We start from the raw sequence: 23342 nt of genomic DNA, 5'->3' as shown, positions 1-23342 counted from the left end.
ACAGTGCCCCATGCAGGGCTCGAGCCCACGAACCACGAGATCATGACGTGAGCTGAAGTCAGATGCTTAACTGACTGAGCCACCCAGGTGCCCCAGGATCTTAACATTCTTATGCTAGATTTAGGACACACCTAAGTTGGGTGTGCTAGTAGGCTTCCCAGTCAACTACGAGTTTACAGGATTAGAATGGCAGAGCAGAGGGGTCTCCACTAGAGAGGTTTTCAAGGCTATCTGGGCATGTCTGAACTGATAAAACAGGCCTGAGTGAAGTCAAGTGCCCAGGGGAGGTTGAAGTCATCTGGGAGGAAGTCAAGTCATGCCCACTGTGGGGTTCAGGTGTATATGAGCATGTCTGGCAAGCTGTTGGTGGTAAGGTCTGAGGAGCTTCCTGGGTGAGAACTCACCCTAAGGGCAAAAGGAATCTGGTGATAAGCTTGAGCCAGGAGGAAACCTTAGTTGTCAGAGGGGAGCAGTGTGTCTGACTGGGACATTGTAGCAATCTCTTGATTGTATTCTGTAGTCTAGCTACTTAGAAGCATGTGCTTCATTGGGACATAGAGGGCTATGGTAAAAACGGAATGAATTTTTGCATTAAGCTTTATACAAAATACTCAGATCCCAGAAACACTGTTTTCCCTTCCCACTTGAACAGGTGAGTCATTCTCTTGCATTTCACTCCTGCACAGCTTGGAGGAGGGTCTGGAAAAACTGCTTGCTCAAGGGGCAGAGGCGGTTGCCAGCAGAATTGGGAGCACATGGAGACACCTTCTGGAGACTTCCAGAAATACAGGACGTGTTATATAGGGGCTGGAGGTTTGGTAGCAAGAACCAGGGACATTTGTGTTGGAGTTAATGGGATGTCCTCTGACTCAGAGGCTTGTTAAAAACTGGAGAAATAGGCATTACAGATACACTATTAGCCAAGTTCTTAGAATGATAAAACATCTACTAAAAGAATCTTCATAACTGTGTCTCTCTTGATGTATAAGCTTTTTTTGTAAAACCCCTTTTCTTGGGCAATATTTTTAAATTTTTTCTTTAACGTTTATTTTTGAGAAGAGAGAGACAGAGCATGAGTGGGGGAGGAGATAGAAAGAGGGAGACACAGAATCTGAAACAGGCTCCGGGCTCTGAGCTGTCAGCACAGAGCCCGGTGCAGGGCTTCAACTCACGGACTGTGAGATCATGACCTGAGCTGAAGTCGGACGCTTAACTGACTGAGCCACCCAGGCGCCCCTTGGGTAATATTTTTATAGCAGTAAAACATATGCTGGTGGATAAATCTTAAGTTTATATCACAACAAATTTTACAAATGAAAAACGTGTGCACACCCACCTAGACTGATTTACAGAACATTATGAACAGCTTAGAAGTGCCCCCTGGGCATACTTCCACTCTCCCTCCCTAAGGGTAATCACCACCCTGATTTCCAATATTGCAAATTACTCTTGCCTCTTTTTTTTTTTTTTTTAATGTTTATTTATTTTTGAGAGAGTGCACAAGCGGGGAGGGGCAGAGAGAGAGGGGGACAGAGGATCCCACTGGGACTCTGTGCTGACAGCAGAGAGCCTGATGGGGGGCTTGAACTCACAGACTGTGAGATCACGACCTGAGCCAAAGTCAGACACTTAACTGACTGAACCACCCAGGCACCCCTCCTCTTGGCCTCTCTTAAACTTTGTATAAACGGAACCATACAGAACATCGATATTATGTTTCACCTGTTTTACTCAATACTATGCCTGCAAGTTTCATTTATGTTCTTGCCAAACTTCATGTTTTCATTGCTGTACAATATTCCATATATGAATGTAGCACAATTGTATTTATCCATTTTACTGTTGGTGGACATTTGGGTCGTGTCCAGTTTTTGGATATTATGAACAATGCTGCCATAGAGATATCAGAACCTGTTTTTCCTGCACACATGCCCTCATTTGTCCGGATCTGATATATAATTTTTAATGGCATTTTTTTCCTTCCTGATGTAGAAAACGTAATTTCCTGATGTAGAAAATGTGCAGTTCTCCTGAAGTAAAGGGATTGAAGTAAAGATGAAAGTAATTTGAAGAGAAGGCTAGGAAGAAAGCACTGGCATTACTTAGACTAGCTGGGTACTGATACTTTTGAATACTCATTTGCTATCATAAGTTAAAGTGGCAACAATGTGAACTATGTCATTGCTCATGACAAATTTAAAAATAATTAAGATAGGGGTGCCTGGGTGGCTCAGTCAGTTGAGCATCCAACTCCTGGTTTCAGCTCAGGTCGTGATCCCAGGGTCGTGGGATGGAGCCCTACATCAGACTCTGCACTGGAGTCTGCTTGTGATTCTCTCTCTCTCCCTCTGCCCCTCTCCCCCACTCTCTCTCTGTGTCTCTCTAAACAAAAAAATAAACAAAAAGCAATTTGGGTAGCTTTCCACTGCTACCTAAAATATCTCCTCCTGGAAGCTCATTTTTAATATTAGCCTTAGGAAGATAAGCTTAGAAAACTAATTAAAATTACGAAAAAATATTTCTGTCCATCAGTGGAGATGGCTAGAAGTTGGTGGCAGCACGGATTGTGGCATTTACCCCTGTAGGCTGAGAAACATCAGTGGGTCTTCTAATTGTTTTATTTTTAGTTAATCTGTTTTGCGTGTTGACCTTTGTGTTTCATGAATTTAAGCTATGAAGACTGGATGGAAGGAAATAGCACTAAGTTTGGGTCCCAGGAGACAAATGTTTTGTGCTGTAAGCCTCACTCAGAATCTCTGTGGCGAAAAATATCCCTGGGGTTAAAATTACCCAGTAGCTCTTGGTCCAACACTGAAAATTCTGCATCTAGTCTCTAAGACTGTCACTTGGATTTGTTGAAAACTAATATTGTTTCTACTCACTTTTTAAATATAAAACTAGCATGTGTTTATTCTAGAAAAATTGGATGGTGTGTAAAAATATAACACATAAAAATCTCATGTAATAACATCATCTTTTGTTAATATTTTGGAATATTTACTTTCAGTTTTTAAGTTCCCCATTTTTTTCCCATAGTTATTTTATTCAGTGCGTGTTTTTGAAATTTTTCTATGTACCGATGGTACAACTGAATAGAACCAGGGGTCCTGCAATCTCTTATAGGTTCTCCAAGACTTGAGCTTACCCAACAGGATCCAGAACAACTCCAAGACCAGAGATGATGGGGCTGGAAAGAATGACCTCCAGGAAATGGTGCAGGAAAGAGAACATAGCAGCCTGAGACAGCTGTCCTTAGAAAGGCTTGCTGGTGGGGTACCTGGGTGGCTCAGTAAGTTAAGTGTCCAACTCTTGGTTTTGGCTCAGGTCATGATCTCACGGTTCGTTGGATTGAGCCCTGTGTCAGGCTCTGTGCTGACAGCATGGAGCCTGCTTGAGATTCTCTCTCTCCCTCTCTCACTGCCCCTCCTCTGCTTGCACACGCTCTTTCTCTCTCAAAATAAATAAATAAACTTAAAAAAAAAAAAGAATGACTTACTGGCAAGTTTGGCCCTTGCTCAGCAATGGAAACTTAGATTTCAGGAGTTTTCTTACCATTCTCTAACTGATAAGGATGGTTTACTGTACCCAGCCTAGACTGTTTGTGCAAACATATGTTTCTGGTGAACACCTGTTCTTCTGAGAGTCTGGAATTTTGACACGTGGTAGGTCCCTACATGGGAAGCCTCCAATAAAAACTTTGGATACTGGGTCTAGTGAGGTTCCCTGGTAGACAACACTTTGCATAGGTTTCTACATGTGGTTGTTGGAAGAATTAAGTACATCCTATGACTCCACTTGGAGAGTTATCTGGAAGCTGATTCTAGGTTCTTTGGGACTTTGCCCCAGCCATCTTTTTCCTTTGTATCCTTTTGTTGCCATAAACTGTACCTGTGAGTATAACTACATTCTGTGAGTCCTTGTAGCAAATCACTGAACATAAAGTTGGTCTTGGGGGACCCCTGATACGGTGACCCACTGGGAACTTAAGTTACCAGATGAGTCATTACCTCTCCTTTCATGGTGAACCTTAGGATAAAGCTGAGGATATAAGTCCTTGAGTGGGTCTCCTCAAAAGCCATGCTCCAGGGGTAGAGATTTGGGCAAGATAAACGGTTTAATGTCCCAGGTAACTTATAGCCACAGGAGGGTTGGAGAGACTGAACCTGAGGACTATCTATCTGTTCAATCCACATCCTCCTCTGCCCTGAACAATTCTCTTGCTGGAGAACAGTCTCACTGGTTTAAAAAAAAAAAAAATCGCAACTATCAGCATAGTTCAATATACCCTCAGCCCAATATAATGTCCAAACATTTAAGGAAAACCAATAGTATGATAGGCATGGATTCAATAGACGGAACCGACTCACAAAAGAGAAAGAGTTAATACAGGAAGCAGAGGAAATCTTAAAAATAAGTACAAATACATAAGAAAATTGAGAAATTTTTATTTATACAGTTCTCCTTACTGAGAGCCCTGTACATGATAGAAGCAATGTGTTGCTTGGCTGCTGGATTATTCTCAATAAATCCTGGGGATTTTGCTTTACTCTCCAATCCCCAAATCACTTGGTCTCAAGCGCTGAGACGCTTCTCACTTAAAACTGGCACTAGTTTATGGAAGCTAAGAAGTGTCTTTAAAGACTTGGCACAGAGGGTGGTAATAGAAGAGAATTATGTCACAACACAGGAAATATCTTGAAATCAGTTGTCAGACATCATTGTGCCCACAGACCCTCAGAGACGGTCAGAGGGAGTTGCTTTCTGGCTGCTTCTTTCCTTGGGTCCTATTCTGCTTCCATGCTCTTAGACATCATCCTTAGAGATCAGAGTGGCTTTTTCTAGCTCCTCTTTCCCTTGAGACCCCTGACTACAATCTCTGGGATGCCAGCAGGAAAAAACAAGTCCCTTAACATGCAACAGACCAAGAAGCAAACCCAAACCTACCTGCACAAAGATGAGGACTCACATTAGTGCACAGAACAGCTTAGTTCCATATCCTCTCAGTCATCCTTGCTGGGCTGGGCTGGGCCAGAGCTTTCCTTTTACATAATCAGACTTTCCTTTAAAGTATTTTATTTATTTATTTTTAAGTTTATTTATTTATTTTGAGAGAGACAGAGGCAGCACAAGTGGGGGAGGGGCAGAGAGCGAGGGAGAGGGAGAGAGAGAGAGAGAGAGAGAGAGAGAGAATCGCAAGCAGGCTCTGCATTGACGTACAGTGCCCTATGTGGGGCTCGAACTCATGAAACCGTGAGATCAAGACCTGAGCCGAAACCAAGAGTTGGACGCTTAACTGACTGGGCCACCCATGTACGCCTCCCTTAAAGCATTTTCACAAAAAAAATGGGGAAAAAAGCAGTTTTCCCCCAAGGCAGTTGTCTCCAGTGTCCTCAATGCAACGGTGGCTGCAGCTTAAAAAATTCTAGTCCTAACTTCCTCCCTTTTGTTCTGCTTCATGAGGAAAGATAATTTTTGTTGTCGAGAATATTAGTCAAATACCCTCAATGTGGCTGGCCTCTGAAGATTTTCCTGCCTCAGCCCTTACGTGCCAGCATCACCTCCAGGGCAGGGCACGCCCTCTGCCTCCAGCTCTGGGTGTTCTGAGAGGTACAGTCCTGAATGGATGCAAAAAGAGGAGGTGGGGCCCCATCGAGAGCAACAGGGCATAGCTCCTGGGTATTATTTTGTGCAGGACCTGCATTTCTGAGCTGGGTGCTGATAGTGGGGTGACTCGTGCTCCTTTTCTGTTCTTCCCAAGCGCCCATGTGTCTCTGTCTTAAGGGCTGGAGCCTGTTTAGTTCACTGCATTCTCTTTGTGTCTTGGCCACAATTATGTTTCACAGGCCAGTATCCTTTGTGCTGACATATGGGTCTAGATTCCTTTTGGGTCCTGTCAAATGGTTGACAGGGTTTCTTTTTTTTCTTTTTTAATTTTTTAAAAAATGTTTTTATTTATTTTTGAGACAGGGAGAGACAGAACATGAGCAGGGGAGGGGCAGAGAGAGAGAGGGAGACGCAGAATCCGAAGCAGGCTCCAGGCTCTGAGCTGTCAGCACAGAGCTGATGCGGGACTCGAACTCACGGACTGTGAGATCATGACCTGGGCTGAAGTTGGACGCTTGACCGACTGAGCCACCGGTTGACAGGGTTTCTAATGCTGTTGAAACTTTTGTATTTTAAGAAGCTTATATGGATATCTTAGTGGGAAGTTGTAAGAAACTATTGGAGATTATTACCCTGATGCAGCAGTAACCTGGAAATTGTAGGTTGGGAGATTTGATTAACGAGGGAAGTGGAGGAGACATTGAGCTGAGTGTGGCCCCTGAGGCAGGGATGGGGTAAGTTGCAGTTGTTGGAAGCTGTCCTACTTTGGGTCCTGTATTCCTGGTGAGGAGGGCCGAACAGGAGAGGAAAGTGAGAGGTTACCAGAGCGATACCTTGTTTGCTTTGGAATTTTGCCTGGTGTTGGCTTTGGTCTCAATCCTTGTGGTTACTAGATGGGAAATAAAGTCTAAAGAAGAGAACCTTTTTACACCAGCTTGGTGATCCTCTGAGAGCGCCAAGGCCAAGGGCCAGGGTCTAGGGAGACCAGATTTCTATCAGAATTTCTCCAGGTCCTGGACATAAACCTTTTTAAAATTAAATTTTGTTTTATTGTGGTAAGGACATTTAGTGTGAGATCTATTCTGTTGACAAATTAAGTGTATAACACAGTATTGTTAACTATAAGTACAGTGTTACGTAGCAGATCTCTAGAATTCATTCATGTCGCTTAACTGAGACTTAATGTCCACTGATTTGCAGCTCCCCATTCCCCTATCCCCTGGCCTCTGGCAACCACCATTCTGCTCCTTGACTCTGTATTTTTGCATCCCCATTTTCACTGCAGCATTATTCATAATAGCTAAGATATGGAAACAACCTAAATGTCCATTTGCTGATGAATGGATAAAGAAAATATGGCGTACACACACAATGGAATATTGTTCGACCTTAAAAGAAGCACATTTTGAATTTTTTTATATTTATTTATTTTTGAGAGACAGAACGAGACAAAGTGAGACTGGGGGAGGGAAAGAGAGAGAGGGAGACACAGGATTGGAAACAGGTTCCAGGCACTGAGCTGTCAGCACAGAGCCCGACGCGGGGCTCGAACCCACAGACTGAGATCATGACCTGAGCCAAAGTCAGATGCTCAACCGACTGAGCCACCCAGGCGCCCCAAAAGAAGCACATTTTGTAATGTGAGGCAACACGGATGAACTTTGGGTACATTATGCTGAATGAAATATGCCAGTCTCAGAAGAGACAACGCTACATGGTTCACTTACATCAGTATCTAAAATAATGAAATATTTGGACAGAAACCGCTTTAATCTATTCCAGGAAAAGAAGACCTAAGTCCCTCTAATCCTCCACCAGTGTCTGATTCCAATTGCCAACACTTCCTCCACGTCTTGTGTGCCATTCTCATGAATGGAGGGAGCTGAGAAGCTTGACCAAGATCAAGCATTAAAGGAGTGTCCATAGGTTGTTGTGGCTGATTCACGCAGATAAAGAAGGGCATATTCAGTTGTTTCCTACTGGAAGGATGCTAAAGAAGGCACGGTCCCTGTCCTCAAAGAATTCATTCACATAAAGTATTTTTCCAACAAACTAAAAACTTGAAAACTCTTTAAAATCTACTTTTGAGGATCCACAAAACACATGTCATTTTAAAACTGGAGTTGTAATTTGTTAGGCCACACCCTGAGCAGAACAACTGTATGCAAGGGAGGAAGCTGGGCATCCCACTGGGGGTACATATAGATTAGTGCTTCTTTCCTATTCAGAAAATGGAACAGATGGTTAGGAGTGAAGGCCCCAGAACTGACATGTGGGGGTTTCCTTCCAAGCCCAGCTCTATCACTTACCAGCTGCGTGACCTTGGGCAAATTACACAAACTGTATTTGCTTTAATTTCCTCACTTTTATTTAAAAAAATTTTTAAACACGTATTTATTATTGAGAGACAGAGCATGAGCATGGGAGGGGCAAAGGGAGAGGGAGACACAGAATTCGAAGCAGGCTCCAGGCTCCGAGCTGTCAGCACAGAGCCTGATGGGGGGCTCGAACTCACAAACCGTGAGATCATGACCTGAGCTGAAGTCGGACGCTTAACCGACTGAGCCACCCAGGCACCCCAGGTTTCCTCATTTTTAAAATGGGGATTAACAGTAATGCCAACCTCATAGGTTTGTTCTATAGATTAAGTGAGCTAGTAGCTGTCAAGTGTTTAGAATAGTGCTCAGTACCCTGTGAGCACAGTAACAATGACTATTGTTACTTGCCCTAAGACACATGGGTGTGAACGATACTCAAAGAATGAAAATCTTGTGAAGTTATTCAAGGCCAAAATCCCTTGCAAACGTTTTTCCCCTTCCCCATCCACATTATAAACCTAAGAGCAATGCATATTTAATTATATACTGACCATTCTGCATTGCCAGGATGGACAAGAGCTTAACCAAGAGGAATTCCAAGGAAGTGCTACATTAGGCCATATATATTATTTTTTCACTTAATCCTTACAAGCACCCTTTCGTGTAGGTATTATCTCCGGTTTATGACAAACTAAGGCTTATTGAGGTTAATTACCTTGTCTAAGTTCATATGTGATAAAGAGGTTGATGTGTGCTGGGAACCTGATTTTTGTGACTCATGACTCTGTTGAGACAGATTTTCAGATCAGCAAGACCCAAAGAATGGTTAAAAAAATTTTTTTTATCAACTATGTGGATCTTTATGTTGTGAGAAAAAATTCCCAGTTCAGTTTTGAGTAACTTAGAGGCAGGGACTTCTTGTGTTAATTGCTCAGAAAAGATGTAGAAGGTAAAATTGGCTCTGGCCCCAGATTCAGCCGAGTTGTGGAAGCTCTGTTGTTTTTTGAGCTAAATCAGTTGAGCATTTAGTATTCTGAGACATAACATCAATACTGAAGAGAATGTCCCCCTTCCCTGTTTATTCTCTGCAGAGATTGAAATTGAGCCACCTTGCTTCCTGCCATTTCTGAAACATTTGTTTTTGTAAACAAACAAACAACAAAAAAACCACTGCAGTATTTAAAGGCACAGACGTAAACAACATTCATTCACTCAAATCACTGCATAGATATAACCTGTCACTTTCATTTGCTCTTTTTGCTGCTAGCACCCATCCCCACTTTTCTAGAAACAGCACTCAGATTGAATGCCGTGGTTTGAGTTCTAAGTCATGATGTCCTGCCATCCCTCAGCCAAGTGTCAGACACAGGACCCAAACAAAATCACACTATCTTTTTGGAATCAAATCTTGAGCAGAGAGAAAAAGATGGGAAAGAGCAGGAGCGTTTGAGCAGCATTTGTGGGGCCTGGAGAAGGCCAATGGCTCATCAGTTTCTGCTCAATATTTAGAGCTGCTCTGGTTCCCATCTTTCGGAGCTACCATTGTAATATCTTCTGTCCGTGCCTTTAGGTCAGCCCAAGTTCCAGTTTTTGTAACCAGACTCTTACCTGCTGCCTCTGGCCTGCGGGAGCCTCCCTGGTTTGGCCCTGCCCACCTCCTGGCCTCACCTGGCGCTGCTCTCCATCTCACTGCAGGTCAGCTGTACTGCATTGCTTTCTAGCTTCTTGGACCCAAGGCCCTCTGCCATTGCCCATGGCTCTGCAGCCCAAATACCATCTCCTCAGACAAGTATTGACCACTCCAAAACTTTCTATCTCATGAGCCGGTTCAATTTCTGGTCTTAGTATTTAAAATTATCTCGAGCTTGGGCACCTGGCTGGTTCAGTCAGTTAAGCGTCTGACTTCGGCCTAGGTCATGATCTCGTGATTCATGAGTTCGAGCCCCACCTCGGGCTCTGTGCTGACAGCTCAAGGCCTGGAGCCTGCTTTGGATTCTGTGTCTCCCTCTCTCTCCACCTCTCCCCCACTCATGATCTGTCTCTCAAAAATAAATAAATGTTAAAAAAAATAAAATTATCTTGAGATTTATTTATTTACTTATTTATTATTTGCATTTCCCAATTAGAATATTGGGTCTAAGAATATGGAGACTTTGTCTATTTTGTTCACTGGTATACCTAGTATTTAACAGTGTTTAGTGCTTAATAGATCCTCATTAAATATTTATTGAATGAATGAGTGTGTTGTATGTGGTGCACCCTAGGCAGAGCAATCACAGTGTCCTATAATCAACCAAGTGGTTAAGAGCACAGGCCCTGGAGTCAGGCTGTTTGAATTGTAATCTTGACTCTGCAAAAATTCTAAATGAAGTACTAGCAAATCGAATCCAACAATACATTAAAATAATTATTTACTACAATCAAGTGGGATTTATTCCTGGGCTGTGGGGATGGTTCAATATCTGCAAATCAATCAATGTGATATATCACATTAATTAAAAAAAAAAGGGTAAGAACCACATGATCCTGTCAATAGATGCAGAAAAAACATTTGACAAAACACAGCATCTTTTCTTGATGAAAACCCTCAATAAAGTATGGATAGAAGGAACATTCCTCAACATCTTAAAAGCCATATATGAAAGACCCACAGCTAATATCCTAAATGTGGAAAAACTGAGAACTTTCCCTCTAAGGTCAGGAACTTGACAGGGATGTCCACTCTCACCAGTCATTCAACATAGTACCAGAAATCCTAGCCTCAGCAATCAGACAACAAAAAGAAATAAAAGGAATCAGAACAGGCAAGGAAGAAGTCAGACTTTCATTCTTCGTAGACAACATGATAACCTACATGAAAAACCTGAAAGATTCTACCAAAAAACAACTAGAACTGATACATGAATTCAGCAAAGTTGCAGAATATAAAATCAACATAGAGAAATCGGTTGCATTTCTATACACCAATAATGCAGCAGCAGAAAGAGAAATCAAGGAATCGATTCCATTTACAATTGCACCAAAAGATACTTAGGAATACCTAGGAATAAACCTAACCAAAGAGGTAAAAGATCTGTATTCTGAAAACTATAGAAAACATGTGAAAGAAATTGAAGAGGACACAAATAAATGGAAAAATATTGCATGTTCATGGATTGGAAGAATACTGTCAAAATGTCTATACTACCGAAAGCAATCTACACATTCAACGCAATCCCTACCAAAATAACACCAACATCTTTCACAGAGCTAGATTAAACAATTCTAAAATTTGTATGAAACTGGAAAAGACCTGAATAGACAGGGTAATGTTGAAAAAGAAAACCAAAGCTGGAGGCATACAATTATGAACTTCAAGCTGTATTTACAAAGCGGTAATCATCAAGACAGTATGGTACTGGTACAAAAACAGACACATAGATCAATGGAACATAATACAGAATCCAGAAATGAACTCACAAACGTATGGCCAACTAGTCTTTGACAAAGCAGGAAAGAGTATCCAATGGAAAAAAGACAGTCTTTTCGGCAAATGGTGTTGGAAAAACTGGAAAGCAAGATGCAGAAGAATGAAACTGGGCCATTTTCTTACACCATACACAAAAACAAACTCAAAATGGATGAAAGACCTAAATGTAAGACAGGAAGCCATCAAAATCTTAGAGGAGAAAGCAGGCAACAACCTCTTTGACCTAGGCTGCAGCAACTTCTTACTGGACATGTCTCTGGAGGCAAGGGAAACAAGAGCAAAAATGAACTATTGGGACCTCATCAAGATAAAAAAGTTTCTGCACAGTGAGGGAAACAATCAACAAAACTAAAAGGCAACCAACAGAATGGGATAAGTTATTTGCAAATGACATATCAGATAAAGGGTTAGTATCCAAAATTTATAAAGAACTTACCAAACCCAACACCCAAAACACAAACAATCCAGTAAAGAAATGGGCAAAAGGCATGAACAGACACTTTTCCAAAGACATCCAGATGGCTAACAGACACATGAAAAGATGCTCAACATCACTCACCTTTAGGAAAATGCAAATCAAAACCACAATGAGATACCACCTCACACCATCAGAATGGCTAAACAATTCGGGAAACAATGGATACTGGCGAAGACGCAGAGAAAGGAGAACACTTTTGCACTGTTGGTGGGAATGCAACCTGGTGTAGCCACTGTGGAAAATAGTATAGAGGTTCCTCAAAATGTTAAAAATAGAGTTACCCTATGACCCAGCAATTGCACTACTAGGTATTTATCCAAAGGATGCAGAAATGTGGATCCAAAGGGGCACATGCACACCAATATTTATAGCAGCACTATCAACAATAGCCAAGTTATGGAAAGAGCCCAAATGTTCATCAACTGATAAATGGATAAAGAAGATGTGGCATAAAAATACAATGGAATATTACTTGACGATCAAAAAGAATGGAATCTTGCCATTTGCAACAGCGTGATGGAACTAGAGTGTATTATGCTAAGCGAAATAAGTCAGTTGGAGAAAGACAAATATATGATTTTACTCATATGTGGAATTTAAGAAACAAAACAGATGAACATAGGGGAAGGGAAGGAAAAACAAGATAAAACCAGAGAGGGAGGCAAACGATAAGAGACTCTTAAATACAGAAAACAAACTGAGGGGTGATGGTGGGGTATTGGGTGGGGGGGATGGGCTAAATGGTCGATGTGCATTTTAAGGAGGGTATTTGTTGGGATGAGCACTGGGTGTTATATATTTGTGATAAATCACTAAATTCTATTCCTGAAGCCCTTATTACACTACATGTTAACTAACTTGGATTTAAATAAAGTAAAAAATAAATTAAAAAATAAAAATACTAAAAGAAATTAACAGATTTTATAGGCTAAAATAAAGATTATACAAGCTGTTGTTAGTGGGGGATAAAAACAGAATCCTTGACTCTAACATTTGCCTGCTGGGTGACATTAGGCAAGTTACTTAAGCTCTCGGTGCTTCAATTTTTATCATTTCTAAATGTTAATAATAAAAATGTATAAGTAAGATGAAAATTAAGTAAGCCTCTTGTACATTGCATGGAAAACAAGGTGATTCAATACATGACCACTAATATTATTAGCGTATTTCTCAATTGTAACAAGCTTTTGTCAGAGATTGTAAGATGTACCACGGACTTCACATTAACTCTTTTGGAGAAAACCACAACCAAATATAATGTTAAATGCACCCAATTTTAAAAAACCTAATTTACAACATCATAGATTTATCTCTACAAATACATGCTGCCTTCCTTTTCAGGATGACAATCACAATTGGGTCTAACATGCCTATCAAGTATGGCCATTGGCTGTTACATGTAATGTAATGGTAACCGCTGCTGGTGATCTGGACCTTGTTAGCATCTTTGTGATATAGCAGAATAATTTAATCACATGTTAAAGAATATTGTGGGTTATGTGGGGTTTCATTAGTTTCTTTGCATTTCCTTTTTGGCTACCTTGTGTTGTTGCGGATAATTACATTACAAGTAAGTTTAAGTAAAGAGCTTTTCTGGGAAGAGCTGAAAGCTTTTGATAGATTTGGGCATCTGAATGATAGTTTTTGACACATCAGTTGGTCTTAACAATTGAAAATCTTATAATCTGTTCTCAGAATTTTGGCAATTTTTACTGCTTTCAATCACAGCATCCAATGTATGGTTAATTTTGTGCATACACAAAATTTTGTTCTATGTTGCATTATTAGTGGAATCTTTAAAAAGACCTTTTAAGTGATAATTGTAATGTGGATTTAAATTTACCAGCTATTTGTACACGTGAGACTAATATAAGACTGTATGTTGACTGTAGTGGAATTAAAATTTAAAAATAATAAAAATAGATAAATGAATAAATTCACCAGCTATCAGTGCAAATAACTCCACAGAAGTAACAGGTGACGAACTGACCCACATCATGTGAATTTCCTAACCACAGAGGGGGTGAAAATTGTGAGTGGATGCCATCCACTCGTTCTCTGCCTTCTTGAACCTGACTGCACATTAGAATCATCTGGGCAACTTAAAAGATTCCCACATCCTCAGGCCGAATCCCAAACCAAGTAGTCTGATATCACTACTTTTAGAGTTCTTCAGATGATTTCAATGTGCAGTGGAGATTGAGGACCACCCCTGTACCAGTGGCTGGTGACCTTCTTTTGACACATGTGAGATGTATCTTCATTGCAGAGATGTTAAAGTGTGAAAATTAATTAAGAAAAACAAGAGATCTAAGAAAACAGGGTATTATTATTGTTATTGTTAGCCCAGCCCCAGGAAGATTCAGACCATGAAAAATAACATATTGGCTCAGACCCACTTTGTGGAAAAACCGATGTTCCTTTGTTGTCCTTTATTGCACATTTGATAGTTCCTACTAGGAATGTGTCTGAGTGATTGCCTTTCCTTTAGTTACTACCAAAGACCTGACAAGAGGCTTAAAGACGAAGTCTGACACTCAAGCCCTCTAAAGAAAAAAAAAAAGGAGGTGTAGAATGCATCAAATGCTCCTTGTCAATGAGCATTAGATGCACCTGTATCCTGTTCTCTCTTGTCCCCTTTGAGTTCGTTTCGGCATCCCAAATGCTCCGGGACTGGACCTCAGTGCTTCCTCTGATCCAGTGGTATCCTCTCTCTACCCATCCCCAAGGCATGGAGAATGGATCTCAGGTTCTTTTTAACATCAGGAAAAAGTGTCCCTCCAAGTTGGATGATGGCTGAGCAGCTTACAGTACGTGTGATTGCAGGTGTTAACTGCACTACGTTTCTAGGATGGACTGATTTCTTTCCAATGGATATTTGCAGTTTTTTCCCACAGGTCTATCAGGTCTGAGCATATCACTATACCTAGGCATTAAAGTTTGCATATTTGCAGAGCCTATTGTATTGCCAGTGACGAAACTAACCTCAGGAGAAGCTGCAATTAACCTTCACCTGCTCATCATTTTAAGCCTGCCAACCGAGAAGACGGGGGACTTATTTCTTCACATCTGACAGCCACACGGCCCACCAGGCAATTAGGAAAATATATTGAGTGGAGCGGTCTTTTCACAGATCACATGTGGAAATCAGCATTACAGAAGGAAGTGTTAGGATCTTCATTTACCGCAGACGTTGTGCTCATTATAAACTCATTAACTACTAGGTTGAAAATACAGTCCAGAAACAGAGTGCAGAGTAGTTCATATTTAATACTTTCATATTTCCTTAAAAGTAGTTTGTTAAATGGTGGCATAGCAATAAATCAATACAGTCAATAAGTCTGTAGTCCTAGAAGTAGGTTTAGACAGGAGAAAGATGGGCCCAGTTAATTAAAGAAGGAAACAGATGGGTATGACATATAGGCAGGGGTAACAAAGGAGGGTTCAAAATGTAAAATATAAGTTGTGGAGGAGTTTTAGAAAATGGATAAGCTTACTGCATAAAGTAATTTACAGTGACATAAACCTCCTTGAGAAAGATCAGATGAGTATTTGTAATCTCTTCTGGCTTAGTAAAGTTTTAAATATTTTATGTTTAATATCTTAATATCTGGGTTTTGATATGATTAAGAATATAGCTTTGCTTTCCAAATAGCTGACCAACTTTCAAATATTTTTCATCACTTTTGAGTAATTTTCATTCCCTCTTTTGTGATTCTCTGTTCAACATCTATTGAAATCTCTGTTTCTGAGTTGTAGTTGATTTGAGTAATAGCCGGCCCTTTTGATTATTGTGGTTTTGAAGTCGATTTTAACGTGTCATGTGAATTACCTTACTGCTTTTGCTCAGAATGTCCTTGCCTACAGTCTTCCATTAATTTAACAAAAGAACTATTTTGTCAAGCTCAAGAGATAGGCATTGCCTCCCAAGAAGACGATTACATGAATCATTGTTGATATTCAGTTGGGATCTTAGGAATAAAAAAGGGAGGGGATGGGATAGTGGCATCATGAACAGATTGCACACAAATGAATAATACCTACCACTTCATAGCACTCATCGTGGGCTAAGTGCTGCTTAGAGTGATTTACACATATTGTTTGATTTAACCCCCAAAACTATTCTATTGTTATCTCTAGATTATAGAAACTATGGTTGAGTTTCCATCGTGTGCTCCAGGGCACACGGCTGGCATACCTTGGAGCCAGGGCCCAAATTCAGACAGTCACCGCCAGATGCTGCTCTTGGTCACTATACTTTTTTCCTCTCAGGGTCGTCTGATAATGCAGAGTGTAGAGGTTACTTAATAATTAATACTCACATTTAACATGTCTTTCATCTCGATTGCACGAAGCACTTTTACATGCATGATCTCACTTTGTGCCCCTTCCTTTGTGCAGAACGTATAGAAATGCATGGTTGGACATAGTGTCCTTACTAGAGAATTTTAGCCAGGGTTGAAAACCACTGGTTTATACTTTCATGAAGTTTCTCTTATCAAGGTGGTTTTTTGAAGCGTTATGCTTTCCTTTATTGTACACATTGCAAATTGTGGCTATACATCACAAGATGGTTTGTAAGTTGTTAGCAGGTAATTAAAATTTAATATTCAACCATGCTTATTGATGGCATTATAATTTATTATACTCATCATTAGAGAGTTTCAGGGAAAAATATTGGAGAAAAAAGGGCAAGAATTACCAACCAAAATATTAACTCTTTTAGACTTCATGGTGAACGTTTATTTTTACCTGGTGCGAGAAGAAAGAAAAATGTGAGCAAGATTCGTAACCACTGGGGGTATGTTAGAGCTATTTCTAATTGCTTCCTTAATGGCAGTCAGGGTTTTACTCTCCCCACCATCATGGCCCTCAAGAAAGGGGCAAGTTAAAGTCCATGTTAGAGAGGTTGAGAGTGAAATGGAGAGGCAATCTTCACCAGATGGGGAGAGGAAGCAAATCAAAGCCCTTCCACCAACCAAGGGAATATGGGGGGCGGGGGGAAGGAAAGGAAAGGAAGGGAAGGAGAAAGTAGGGTCAGGAAGTCTGTTCCTAGGCCCTCAACACCCCTTCTTCGGCCTTGGGCTTTATCTCAGAGGACAGGCTGGGGGAAATAGGAACAGACTTGGGTGTAGCTGGAGGGAGGGGATAAGGAGAGTCCTGGTCATGTCCAACACGGCCCTTCAGCCTTTCAAGTGTACAGCTCAGTGATTTGTGGTACAATCACCAGGTTATGTCACCGCTAATTCTGTGACATTTAATGTGTACCTGAAGTTTTTCTTAGTGCAGTGGTGGCACCGTGGAGCAGACAATACATCCGAAAACTAGGCTGATCTTTCTGTGTGTATTTAATTAGGTGCCTCCACCGTACAGTCTTATTCAATCCCGCAAATTCTGTGTGTGTCCGAAACACTGGCTCTTTGGATAAAGACAAGGTTTAGGAAGCCTCAGTTGCCCGTGATGTCTTATGTCAGACCCAACTTTCCATAAACGCCAGTATCTGTGGAAGTAGCTGGGACATATATTTGAAAAACAGATGTGGGTATCGTTAGCATGTTCACAGTAGTCATAAGGTAGTGTGATCCGAGAACCTCCTTAACTGCTATAGTTCCCTTGATTCATGATCAAAACTCCTGGTTCAACAGAAAGTCCTCCTTTCTTATCAGTGAGCTGAATAGATGAGCAAAAGATTAATGCACCCATTAAAGGCAGAAAAAAGGGATTTCACTTCCAGAAAATAGGATGAGATCTTTGCAAATCACTTCATCATCCTACGAGGCAATGCCAGGGATCAGAATTTCCATTAACCTTAGTGCCATGAGAAGACTAGAAAGTGGCTAACGGGTTGCATTAGGTAGAGAATAGAAGGAAAGAAAACCATGAGAGCAATGGGACCCATAGAAGAAGAAGGAAGTTTCAGGGTACAGGGCGAGGATGTGGGGAGACCTGGGTGAACACAGAGCAGGAGCTGTTCCAACTGCCTAGTGTGCTGCTCTGAGATGAAAACCAAGGTCAGCCGCTTGCAGGTGATGTTTTCCTTTAAACAAAACAAAACAAAACTAAACAAAACTAAACTAAACTAAACAGGGGCCCTGGGTGGCTCAGTCGGTTGAGCATCCGACTTCAGCTCAGGTCATGGTCTCGTGGTTTGGGGGTTTGAGCTGCGCTGACAGGTCAGAGTCTGGAGCCTGCTTCAGATTCTGTGCCTCTCTCTCTTTCTCTCTCTCTCTCTCTCAAAAATAAACATTAAAAAACAGTTACTCTTTAAAAAAATTTTAATGTTTATTTTTGAGAGAGAGAGAGAGAGCGTGAGCATGAGTGGGGGAGGGGTAGAGAGAGAGAGGGAGACACAGATTCCAAAGCAGGCCCCAAGCTCAGAGCTGTCAGCACAGAGCCCGACGCGGGGCTCGAATTCACACACGGTGAGATCATGACATGAGCCAAAGTCAAACGTTTAACCGACTACGCCACCGGGCAACCCCCCCCCCCCCACCGACCACCTCAGAAAAATCAGTTCATTTTAAAAGGGTAATGACAATAATACTGTTGTGATTATTTAAAAACAACTGTATGGTTCAGCCAGTCAAAGCAATGTTGGAGGCACCAGGTTTGAAAAAGTCAGTGACACTGTATTTTGCAATACACGTTTATGGCCTTTCTCAGGAGCAGGCTTGTTAAAAAGTAAGTCCCCGATATTTGGAGGCAGACCAAACAGCATCTAAGTTCTAAATGTTTCACACCAAATTAAGATTCAGGAGGTGGGTATCACCAGGAGACAGTGCCAGGGCTCCCAAGGAAATCAGATGAAGAGCAAATATTTTCAAGAGCTCGGGGGACTTTCTAATTACACTCGGCTGGAGAAATATCGTTCCAACAAAGGTGAATTGTCATCCCAACTAGGTAAAAACCACGACATTCTGAAGAGACATATGATCTTCCCTCATAAAAATCTTTTATTGGCACACCAGAAATATCCATTTTTTTCTAGTACAGTAGCTGTATGCATCTACAATGGCCATTCTGTGTAAACTACGTGTTACAAGTCACTAGAAATCTAATTAGCAAGATGAATTTAATAAAGAACAAGAGTAATTATGAGTCTACAGCGGCCCAGCCTTCGAGTCTCATTGGAGAGTAAATCAAATATCAAACTAGTGTTGCCCTGCAACAGAGTTTTTCTGTAGCCAAGAAACCAAGATGGACGTAAACAGGATAGCACCCATTCAATAAATTAGGTACGCTTAACTAGAAAAACACTGTAACTGATAGAAATGACCTAAATAAAGCACGAAAGGAAATAATCAGCTATTTACATATATTATTTTTTGCCAAAACTTTAGTTTGTTAGCCTTCCCACCTTACCTCTTCTATTTGTTATTCTTGTTTTTTCATGGTGAATTTCTTGGCTCACTGGCAAATGCTTAGGCAACTGATCAGGACCTCTTTCCCTGTTCTCCGTTTTCTAAAACTTCATGGCAAACTAAAGAATCTGAAAGGTAACCTGTGCGAGTCTATCTCTCTAGAGAAGTAATGAGAATTATTGTTCTGTTCTCAGTCACAGCCATGACGCACAATCGCATTTTTCTTCCACACATTGTTTGAACTACTCCAGAGAGCTGGGTTGTGCATGGTAGCAGAGTGGACGGATTGGTCATTTGTGACAGGCACAGGTACACATGGAGACAAGCGTGTTTATCCTGAGAATGGGGGTGCCGTGGACTGCAACTTCAGATCCCCCATTACTGAAAATGGGGTCTCTCTCTGGTTGCTTTTGTTTCACATTTATTTTTAAGGCTTAGTGTCATTGCAGCATTAACAAATAAGAATGCTGACGTCATTTCTGTCAAAGAAGGGCTCTGTGATGAATGGCAGCAGGTACCATAATTAAAATAGCGTTGTTGAAAAGGCATCGAGTTGGTATGTTTCTGCCGCTATGGCCAGAATGTGTAGATTTTTAGCATCGCTCTTGGAGATCTGAGAGATCTTGCCAATGAGCCTCTTTGTCCCTTGTTTATTCCCTTTCTAGTACTTATAACAATTTTGTAATTGTTTTATTTTCAGTTTGCTTTCCTATGAGAATATAAGCCCCAGAAGGGCAGTAACCACACCTGTGTATTCACCACTGTGTCTCCAGTGTCTAGAACAGTGCCTGGTCCATAGTAGGTTCTCAATTAAAAACTTGTATTAAATAAATGAACCAAATCATAAATCTTCTGGTCTGCCTATGTCTAGAGACTTTCTAGTTTGACTAGATGACCAGGGTTTCTGGCCTATCCTAATCATCCTACGTCCTGTGAACCTCTGTGTAGCCCTATGGCTAATATTTTTGTGCTTCGATGGATAGTATAACTTCTCAATGCTGCATTCGTTCTGCCCATCTCTCAAAGACTAGCTATGCAGGGCTAACTCTGCATGAGAGATAACAGGGCAAGAACTTTGTAGGAGGTAAACTGCAAGCTCCAAATTCAACTCATTCTTCCCCGGCTCTCTTTACAACCTCTTTGTCAGAAAGCTTAAGAAAAAGGTCATCAGGAGAATATTCTCTCGGTGGTACCAGTTCAGTTAGTCACCAATAACATGATCAGAAAAGAAACAAAATAGAACTCACCTACATTAAAAGAAACTTAAGTTAAATGAAAGCAAAATCTGGGAGTGGAAACTAAGTGACACGGTGGGCTGTCTAGGTCCTTTGTTGCTGGACGCGGAAGTGACGGCAGGCATCAGAGCAGGAGGGGGGTTGGAAAAGAAGGGGTGGAGCTGTGGGGTGTGAAGACACGGGGGTCCAGCTTTTCTCTCCTCCTCCCCCTCTGCTTCCGGAGTGCTCCCTCTGCATGCTGGCTGAGCTCTTGCTGTCGCTCTCTCAGGCAGAGGTGAGGACGGCCCGGCCCGTCGTCCTTAGGCTATTGATGCTCTGCTGGAGTAGAAGTCGGGGACTGGGAGCCCGGTGTGAAGCGTGACCTGGGGGACGAGACTGTGAGTCCTGGAGGCACCGCGGGAACCCTCCCGGCATGCCCCTCCCCAGGGCACAGGGCATGTGTTCCTAATTCAACAGGGGCCCTGTTGGTTTCCTTTAACGTCTATTCTAGTAGACGTTAAAGAGAATTCTAGTAGAATTCTGCCTGTGCGAGGAGCCTGGCCACCATGGTGGGCTCCCAAATCCTGGAGACACTTGATAATATGGTTCTCATCCATCTGCCTCTTTTAAGGATCCTGGGAAGACCGTGTTCCTTATGACCGAAGACACAGGCATTGATCTGCAGGTAGCAAAGCCTGTTGGCGAGGACGCAGTGACACTGCCAAGTCCATGGATAGAGAACAGGTGAGCAGACAACCCTTCCCTTACCACTTGTCCACTAGTCACTCCCAGGAGGGTAAGCCTTTTGTATGGGGAACGAACAGGTGATTGCCAGGTAAGAAGAAACATGGGCACTTATACGGTTTCCCTGGTTCCGTGCAGCCTTGCACTTCAGTGGGAAGCTGCACGGATGAGGCTGGAACTGTTCCATGCGGGGCTGTCATCCCTCCCCTTCTTGTCCCTGTCTCCCCCAGCCCAAGAGTCTTTCTCCAGATACTCAGAACATCCCGGAAACCGCTGAAGAGCATTGAGTGCCATACTCCTGGGAAGGGGAAACAGCTGAAAATGTGGAAAACTTCGAAGGAGGTTTTTCTAAGACTCACTTCTAGGGCAATTTATGGTTTTCTTCCTTCCAAGGTAGAGGCTGACCTCTGAGAGATTAGATTTCAGCCTCCCAGAAAACCCGGTCTAGTCGCAGGAAGAGAGAAGGGCAGAGGTCACTGGGTTGCAATCACTTTTACTGCACACACTGATAAACGACAATTTTTTTTTTAATAGTTCCCGAGATTGCAGTTCTGAACAGAGCAAAAATCACCTGCAGTGTTTTGATTCCCAAGGCCTATGTACCTTAAGGCAGCCGTCTGCTGAAAGAGGTGCACAGCTGATAATGAGAGCTCCAGGTGAGAAGGGCAGGGGCAGCCCCTCAGGGCACCCCACAGCTCTCTGATCTTTGCCCCAGCCGTGGCCCCTTGGTCCCACCTTGCCCCTGTGAGGCCCCTCATACCTTAGAAACTTTGTCCTGGTTGCTCCCTCTGCCAGGAAACCTCCACACGGCTCGCTCCCCACCCCCCTCCAAGGCTCAGCTCACCTGCCACAGCAATAAGACCTACCCTCAGACTGCAGCTGCCCGCCCGGTCCAACCCCAGCACTCTCCACCCCCTCGCCCTGCCCTTGGCCTTGTCTCCCTTGCACTTATTGCCTTCTAACACATTATATAATTAACGTAGTACTTTGCTTATTATTTCTTCTATCTCCTGTAACTCTATGAGGGCACAATTTTGCATGTTTTGTTTTCACTGATAAACAACAATACTTACAGTAATTATAATAATGGTGCCTTACGTATTAAAGGCACCCAGTAGGTGTTTGTTGAGTGAATGCATGAGAAGAACCTGTAGTTTTGCCATTTGCAGTAAATCCTAAGTAAGTGGCCCACAGGCAGGGATTGTTTTCTATCCCTGTGGCATCTAATAGAACCGAGTAAGAGTGCAGAGAAGATGTTCAGGATTTCTGATAATGGTGCTAAAACTTCAGTCTCACACCTTCACTTCTGGGGTGCTTCTGGCGCTCTGCATAAGTCATTCCATCTGTTTTCATTCCAGCTGGTTCAGGGGTTTCGTTCCTACTAGGGATGAATCTAGGCCTCGGGGACGATCAATAGCAAACCATGAACAGAGTTCCAATTCGCTGTTCATTAGACTGCATCCAGGCTTAACGAAGGGGCTGATGCTGATCTGGAATCATCTCAGTTGTCACCGTTGATCCCTTTCCCCTCTCCTTTCCTCCGTGTCTTGGTCTGGGCCTTACACGGTTGGCTTCCCTGTCTCGGGGATCAATGTACTGCCCGCAGGCAGCCTTTGAAGCAGAGCGAGCAGAAGCCGAGGTGACACCCGGGGGCGCGGTGCTTACCTGCACGTTCCTGTTCAGGCTGACGGCCGGGAAGAACAGGCCTTCCACGTTCTCGAAGGCTATGGGCCCCTGCTGTTCGTCGTTGATAAAAAATGTCAAGGTTTTCCGATTTAAGTCGAGGAGCACCCCGATGGTGGCCCCCTTGGTGATTCCTCCCTCAGTTCTGTGAGAAAAGAAAACATCACGTGTCATCATTCTAGAAGCTCTCCTTTTTGTGCCAAATGTACAAACCCTTTTGACTAACCAGTGTTTCTCGACCTGTTTAAGAATATCGTTCCCCACATCCGAGGAGCATCTTCAAATATCTTTTTTCCTTAATCACCCCTCCTCACATAAAAATTTCATATCACAGATATGCTGCGTATGTTTCTGTGTTGTGTATATATCTGTGCTTTGTGAATGAAAAGAGTAACATGTTTTGCTTGCCCCCAACCCCCACACTAATTTTCACTCCCTTGGGGGGAGATAGCGCCCCCGTTGAGAATATAG

The 23342-nt window shown here is 42.3% G+C and overlaps 1 non-coding gene across 1 annotated transcript; it reads right to left on the bottom strand.

Annotated features, from left to right (window-relative positions):
• Nucleotides 1-7135: 7135 nt before the first annotated feature.
• On the bottom strand, nucleotides 7136-7218 carry TRNAQ-UUG (transfer RNA glutamine (anticodon UUG)). The gene has a single exon. It is a non-coding gene; the product is annotated as a tRNA-Gln (tRNA).
• Between the last annotated feature and the right edge of the window lie 16124 nt (nucleotides 7219-23342).

This window comes from Panthera uncia (assembly GCF_023721935.1).
Source record: "Panthera uncia isolate 11264 chromosome B3 unlocalized genomic scaffold, Puncia_PCG_1.0 HiC_scaffold_1, whole genome shotgun sequence".
Classification (NCBI taxonomy): domain Eukaryota; kingdom Metazoa; phylum Chordata; class Mammalia; order Carnivora; family Felidae; genus Panthera; species Panthera uncia.
The sequence above is the reverse complement of the archived record's forward strand: the minus strand, read 5'-3'. Positions and strand labels throughout refer to the sequence as shown.